The sequence below is a fragment of the Cydia pomonella genome, chromosome 14, assembly GCF_033807575.1.
Source record: "Cydia pomonella isolate Wapato2018A chromosome 14, ilCydPomo1, whole genome shotgun sequence".
Lineage (NCBI taxonomy): Eukaryota > Metazoa > Arthropoda > Insecta > Lepidoptera > Tortricidae > Cydia > Cydia pomonella.
The window spans coordinates 9,455,369-9,463,573 of NC_084716.1; the positions used below are offsets into that span (position 1 = coordinate 9,455,369).

Below are 8,205 nucleotides of genomic sequence, written 5' to 3' on the forward strand. Positions count from 1 at the left end.
AACGTGATGTACTTTTGAAGAGCTTCAGAAGCTTCTTGAAAAACAGGACGCAAATGATGAGACACTCTCTCTGTTACTAAGCAAGGCTCTAAATGATTTGACCCAATTAGATCAATGGAGCGCCGAGGCTGTCGATTAGCGTCAATTTCACAATTGGTGGAGATTGATTGATTCTGATCGTAGAAAACTCTTCAAGTTTTTGCGGGCTGAAGTTATCGCTCCTCTGACCTGCAGGATTGCTTATTTGTTATTGCTTATCCATGCCACGCTGATCAACAATTATTTGCACTTTTGTTAACCAACTGGTTCGATACACTGAACATTAAACACTGCCAAATGAAAAACTGGTAGCTATTTGTTTCATACGTTCTATCGCAAGAAGTGGTTGGAATATTATCACAGCATTTATAGGTCACCCAAATTGTTTTCAATGAAAAACTAGTTCGAGTTCCACTTAAAACCTCACCGATCGCAATACTGAGGCAATCGATGTAATCGACTGATTGCGTAAGACTGATGTGATACCAGAATAATGTACATGTTTTCAATGTCACGTACTGTCTAGTCGTACATTTGTCTACGAAACCGGTTTATCATTGAGCTACGCCTCGAATTCCGTCGCTATCGCGTTGGAATTGACTTTGGCCTTCTCAAGGTTGGGAAGAATGATAAGGTACTTGTTTGTTTACTAGGGCACTATAACACAGCGGATGTATATTTACAGTCGTTAAAGTAGTTTATGGTATTGGTATTATTTAAAGAGTGTAATGCCTGAATGTTTACTTTCGGCAAATGGCTTTATGGCATATTGGAATTCGTATTATTTGTTCAGAAGTTTCTGTTTTTTGACTCGAAACAAAGCATTTTTTTCCCGATCGTTAATAGTGTGTCAATTGATAAGACATAAACTTTGTATAATATACTTCTAGCGTAGGGTAATTTAGTGCAACGTCTACTTAAAACGGTTCTTAACAAGTCTTGGTGTCAACAATCAATTGACGCCCATCAGTCATTGCTATCGGACTATAAAAACCGTGATAAGTGTTGTGGTTTGTCTAGAAACCGGTTCGTCGGTAAAAAGGTCAGTCAGGCACCAACTCAATAAACTTTTGGAGAGCACGATGCCGATGGGTAATAGTCAGAAGCCGATATCACAGCCGATGTCTCCTGATGACGTTACTCCTGACAAGAAGCCTGAGCAATGGAAAAAGCATAAACGAAGCTCAGAGTCACTGGTTTCTGTCCGAAGCTATGGGTCTTCTATAACCGTTTGGTCCACAACTAAGCCCCCAAATCATTCTCCATCCAAATTTGCGCCTATTATGAGGTCAAAGAAGAATGTGACAGTTTTAATTTAATTTTAATTCTTCAGCTTGTTCACACATGTATTAAATAAAATCTATTTACTGTCAGTTTGTTTTATGAACCTGACAAACCTTTCAGCCAGCTCAATAAATACTCAATAGAATAGAATAGAATATTTTTTATTCGTAGACACAAACAAGACACATTAAATTACATGATATAACAAAAACAAAGGAAGTATAAAGTGCCACGAAATGGCCTCATCTCAGCATGTTGCTGGTGGCCAGCGCTGATCTTCCGATGAGACCATCAAGTGAGAAAAATCACGATCATCAATAGATGACGTCACAATTTATTTCGAGTCATAGTCGATCAATGAGATTCACTGCAACTGAAATCTAAAACACATTCTCGCTGTTAGTCAGTCTCTGGAACAAGAAAAAGGTGTTGATACTTTACTGATTTTCTAAAAACTTGATTTCAAATAAAGAAATCCACTTACAGCTCGGTGCAATGAGCACACGGTATGAAGACCGAAAGGTAGTCGCTCAATTCTGGAGCTTCACTGTCATCTTGAATTCGCCGCATCCAAGGGTGTTCGTTGTAGAACCGAAGTAAGGCTGCCACCCCTTCAACGCGAATTGAACAGCCCATCAACTCGTCGCCATTTCGGAAGTGAGCTGAGATTGCCTTGCACAGCACAACTTCTAAGCTGTCTGCAGTGAATCCGAGCCACTGACGTGGTACTATGCACAACTGTCTGTGAATTACTAAAGACATTGTTGCAGTAGCGTTGTATTACTGTTTGACTAAATATATGTGCAGTTCGATAACAGCTGCTATTTATAATACCGGAGCACTCTTATCACAAATGAGATTAACTAAGAATGCACGTAGGATGTAGTCAACTACTCATTTTTTTTACTTCGTGGCACTTAGTACAGTATCTTCCGATCTAACACAACGAACTTTATTTTACCACTGCTTTAAATTTGACTTTGCTGGTACACACTGACTTTGTTGACAAGTCACGTTGCAATGACATTCGCACAGCTGCGATCTGCGTTTATCTATTGATTGTCCCGATGGCTTTATTGGCAATTGAAGCTGATTGACAGGCAAATATAAATCTTGGACGCCATATGTGTTCTCACTTTTCTGTTAGCGACGAAAATGGGTGCCAGTTCTATTGTTATTATTGTAGTTTGTGGGCCTTTGAATGCCACGTCGACCAGGCATTGGTCTATTGTGACAGCCCTTTAAAGTTCATTACTGATGCCCGTTGAATCCAGGAAATTCCAGATTCTTTGGGCCGTAATGTTCTGTACCTCATAGGGTTGCAATACGTGCCGCCCTAGGTGGGTACTACTTTTTGACATTAGTGGTCCACAGGAGCAGAGAATGTGCATTGCAGTCTCCTCTGACTCATGGCAGAACCTGCATGTCGCGTCTTGTTTCTTTCCGATTTGAAACATGTGTTTGTTCAATTTACAGTGTCCAGTCAAAATTCTGGTCACCGCGCAGGCTTTGTGTCTTTTGAGCCCTAGAAGCTCCCTAGCAGTTTTGCTGTTGAACCCTTTGATTAGAGCTTTCGAGTGTTCTTGTCCTTTTACGAACTTCCACCAATCGTTTGCCCTTATTTTTTCTAAATTGCTGAGCAGTGAATATGCATCCCGTTTTGTGATTCCACAGAACGGTTCTGGGCCACATTTTTCCCTAGCTTCTCGTGGGATTTGTGCCAGTTCTAAGTCCACTCCTTCCTGCAATCACAAAAGTCACGGACATTCGTCACGCTTGAACCAGAGTTACCCACCTAGCCCAACTAGGTCTCGTAATTTGGCTTCGGATCATAACACTATTGAAAGAGCTGCGCAAGTTATGGAGGATCATCTTCTTCGTAGGCTGCACTCTGTGTGCGAACACTAACATACCATCGAGTTATATTGTACTGCGTACATAGAGCCGGCAACGCGAGTTCACTGTTTGTAACACGAGTTAGAGCCGGCCGGCTCAACCTTGGTTAGTCTGAGCCGGGCGCTTGCCGCGACGTGCCGCGTCGAGAAGTTTCAGTTAATTCTCAAAATGCCTTCGTGTGTGCTGAGATACTGCACCAATAACTCAGAAAAAGTAAAGAAAACACACGGAGTGACTTTTCACGGGTAAGTTACCTATTTATCAGTCAATCATACGCACGAGTTACAATATTTTCTTTTATTTTGCAACGAACTCCCGCGCGCTCGGAGTCGGCAGCCATACTTCGGCGAAATTCATAGACTAACAACATTTTATGTACGTAAAGATGTGACACTATCAACGTGACACTTTAAAAATGGGTAGTATTTTGTTGTGGTGCGGGATGATGATATCTGTAGTTAAATTTTATTTGAACTTTTCTAAAGGTTTCCGCGGCCGGGCCATGAAAAAAGAGAATTATGGATTAAATTTGTTCAAAAGGAACGAAGCGAAGAATTTTGGTTGTCTTCGGACTATTCCCGCATATGTTCCAAACATTTCAAAGAAGATGACAAGTACACCACAAAGACTGGACGAATTTTCTTAAAGAAATCAGCTGTACCCTACGATAGTGTAAGAATTTTAACATTTACCTTTATATTGAGATTTCTGTAACTGCGAGTTCTGTATACAGGGTGTAAAAAAATTGTCGGAAATATTTATAGGGAGTATTTATTTCATGAAACTGAACAACTTTTCCCAAGAAACAAAGGTCGACATATGAAAAAAATTGTTGGACCTCCCATACAAAATAGACGGCCAGCTGATCGATTTACTATGGGAGGTCCAAAATTTTTTTTCATATTTCGACCTATGTTCCTTGAGGAAAGTTGTTCAGTTTCATGAGTAGAACACACCCTTAAAATATTTCAGACTATTTTTTTTAAGGCCGTCACACACTAGGCTATAATATATTTTTCTATCTTAAGATACGTGACCCCTGGTTACCATACATTTTGTACTAAAATAGAGGCCAGAATTGATGGTGGCCTACGATTGGTGGTTCTTCTGGTGACCCCATTTAGACATACATTTTGTATGAAAGTAGAGGCCAGTTAGACCTACCAGTTGGCTTGACCTCTGTTTGCATACAAAATGTATGTGGGCAGGGATCACCAGAAGTCGTATCTTAAGATAAAAATATATAGTATAGCCTAGTGTGTGACGGCATTTACACCCTATATAATATTTTAGATCGTCTCCTTTTCAACTGCTGTTTTTAACCAAATCAAAAGAAATATATTATTTGGACATCAAAAAGTACTGAATGCACATCAGCGTATGTCTGTCTATGTATGTTTGTATTCTACTCTGAAGTCGTTGTTTTTCCTAAATTACAGCTTTTTTTAATAATGTACCTACGGTTAAATAGTTCAATACATACAACCCATAAAAGTGTGACCCTTTTTCTTTTCAGTCAATAATTTCTGGTGAACCATCATCATCTAAACAAGAACTACAGGAGGAATCAATTTCTGAACCAGTAAGCAGCTCCGAATCAATTTTTGATACTCCGAAAATAATTGTACTGAAGAAAAAATTACGTAAAGAATCAATAGCTAGAAAGAACCTTGCTGAAAAGTTTAAAAAAGTACGACGACAAAATTATTATCTAAAGAAAAAATGTGCCTCTTATAAATCAATGGTCCAAAATGTAAAAGATAGATTCGGTTTTGATTTAAATACGACTAATAATTTAATGACTAAAGCAGAAGTTGTTGAATTACATAAGTCTTTAATGAAAAAAAATAAACAGAACAGACACTATTTACTGTACACTGCACCTTTACGTAAATTCGCGTTAACATTGCACTACTATTCGCCAGCTGCGTATAAATACGTTCGAGAATGCTACAATAAAGCTCTCCCTCATCCAAGAACAATTTGTAGATGGTATTCGACAGTTGACGCTGAACCTGGTTTTACAACGGAAGCCTTTGCGGCATTAAAGTTAAAATGCGAATCCAACGCCAAAGCCAATAAACCTGTAGTTTGCGCCTTAGTTTTCGATGAAATGGCGATCAGGAAGCAGAAACTATTCAATAATAATAAAAAATTAGGTGCAGTTAATTTTGGAGCAGGCCCTATGCAGGGCGAAGACGATGAGACTGTGGCAACACAAGCATTAGTGTTTATGCTGGTAGCCCTTAACGAAAATTGGAAATTGCCTGTAGGATATTTCTTGACGGCTGGTATAAATGCTGAAGCAAAGGCAAATTTGATAAAAGTATGTTTGGAAAAATGCCACGAAGTTGGTGCCACAGCTGTATGTCTCACTTTTGACGGCTGTTCGGCAAACATCAGTGCTGCTGAAAAATTAGGTTGTGAGCTATCCGATGTCAACAATATGAAGACTTACTTTTCACATCCGTCTACTGGAGAAAAAGTGTGCATATTTTTAGACCCATGTCATGTTATAAAACTCATCAGGAACACTTTTGAGAAGAAAAGACTTTTATTCGATGAAAAAAACAAAGAAATAAAATGGCAACTACTAATTAATCTTAATAAGCTTCAACAAAATGAAGGACTTAGATTTGGTAACAAATTAACTCCTCGTCATATAAATTTCCGTCAACAAATTATGAAAGTTAAGCTCGCTACACAATTGCTGAGTATGAGCGTAGCAAAAGCTTTATTTCTTTGCGATGAAGTTTTAAATTCGACACGGTTTCAAGATTCTTCAGGAACAGTGAATTTCATAACTTTGATGAATAACTTCTTCTATGTTATGAATTCAAGAAAATGCCCTTTTTATGGTTTTAAGCGTCCTGTGGATAGCAAGAGCAAATCCGAAATATTTTCTTTCTTGGATAATGTAAAGTCCTATATACTGGCATTGCAATTTCGTTCCAAATCAAGAAGAGTAATAAAACGGAGAAATGAAATTCCCAGGATAACATTACAAATCTCAAAGTCAAAAGTAGTCGAATCTTCTAACAAAACTGGATTTGTTGGGGCTCTTATTTGCATCGAATCGCTTAAGACTCTTTACAATTACACGGTCGAGGAAAAGAAGATGCTGAATTATATATCTACTTATCGCATAAGCCAAGACCATTTGGAGTTATTTTTTGGTTAATAAGAAAACACGGCGGTTACAACAATAACCCAAACGTATTACAATTAAGAGCAGCTTACAAAAAAACACTTAATCATCTAGAACTCCGTTCTACGTTTTCCGGCAACTGCATTCCATTGGACAATTTTTCAATTTTAAATTCACCGTCATTAAACATAATAAATAGCACGTCCCTTGCTAACCGACATGAAGAACAGTCGTATGAAGTTTTACAAACGACGCGATCACTGCCATCCGATTTGGAAGCTGAAAATAATTGCAACATTTTTGCAACAATGCTTGAACAAGACACTTATATTACTTGTGAATCAAAACTGATAGTAGGTTACATATCTGGATATGTGTCTAGGCAACTAACACGAAAGATAAAATGTGAAGAATGTGTTGACAGCCTGTCCACGTCAAACAAACTCCCACATCACACATTAATAACAATAAAAGATATGGGTGGTTTGTGTTACTCCACAGAAGACGTGTACATAATATGCTTGGCTACTGAGAAAGTTGTACGTAATTTAATAAAGCAAAGCGGCGGGAAAGGTCTAGCCTCAAAATATGACTATAATTATATAACGGTGAACACACTAAAATATTTCATTGGGAAAGAAATATTCGTAAATTTAACCCAACATTCAATGAATCAGCCATCAACATTAAATCATCGAATCCATTTAATAAGAGCCATAATAAACCAATACACCAAAATTCGATTACACCACGAAGCGAAAACTGATCAAAATGTAGATTACTCCACAAAACGACAGAAACTAACGAAACTTATACTATTTAAAGGAAATTAAAATATCATTACATCACACATTAATGGTTTAATGTTGTTGCCAGATTCAATGGATATAATCCCTGTTTACTTATACGAGAAGTTTGCCCGACCCTGCCGAAGGTTTCCCCACTGTCAACGCCAATACATAAAGCGTTGACGCACGGGAGGAGACGCGCGGGGTGTTGGAAAGTCAATGGCACACTTTATTAATTGACATGCTCGTATAGAGATGTCTTTAGAATATTTTGGCTCTGGCAACTTGTGCGCTGTCATTTTTTTTTTTGCTATCACGGATCGACCGGTAAACATCTCATTAGATTTTACTCTCGATATTATAAGTTATTTACTTAATGTTAATGTCCTTATTGACGACTTTACATTTGTGCATTTTGGAAATACACGGAGTGTTAAAGGACGACGTTGTTTTAGTTCACTATCGCACCACTTCCTCCTGCTGCGTATGCACCCAGTGACGGGCTCTGCTTAACAGGTTAAGATGCCCAGCATACCACGAGAAAAGGAGAAATCGTGATCCATCTAGTAAGTGGCTGTCGATCGAGTGGCAAAACCTTCAAAATATAATCTCTTACGTCGTCCTACAACGTTAATTCTACATATTTTTGACATAAATTGCCACGATGGCTGTAAATGCCACTAATGTCGTCATGGGCACTCCCGTCATCGAGAAGCTGGACGGGAACAACTATCTAACGTGGAAGTTCGCATTGAGGATGATTTTGATCACGGAAGGATTGTGGGACACAATAGACAGGGAGTCGGACGAGGCTTTGACGGGCACAGATGCCGCGCGCGACCAGCGCGCTTTGGCACGTGTCTGTCTCAACATAAAACCGGCTTTATTTCAATACGTTCGGACTGCGACAACAGCTAAAGAAGCGTGGAAAAACTTGTCGGACATATTTGAGGACAAAGGGCTGTATCGGCGAGTGTTACTTTTAAGACAACTACACAGGGTAGATTTCACTGAGCATGCAGACATGGCTACATATATTGAACATGTAAT

At 38.8% G+C, this 8,205-nt stretch overlaps 1 long non-coding RNA gene across 1 annotated transcript; it reads right to left on the reverse strand.

Annotated features, from left to right (window-relative positions):
- Positions 1–1,468: 1,468 nt before the first annotated feature.
- LOC133524866 (uncharacterized) lies at positions 1,469–3,924 on the reverse strand. Its single transcript, XR_009800466.1, has 2 exons — positions 1,808–3,924; positions 1,469–1,733 (listed from the first exon to the last, which is right to left on the reverse strand). It is a non-coding gene; the product is annotated as an uncharacterized LOC133524866 (long non-coding RNA).
- Positions 3,925–8,205: the final 4,281 nt, after the last annotated feature.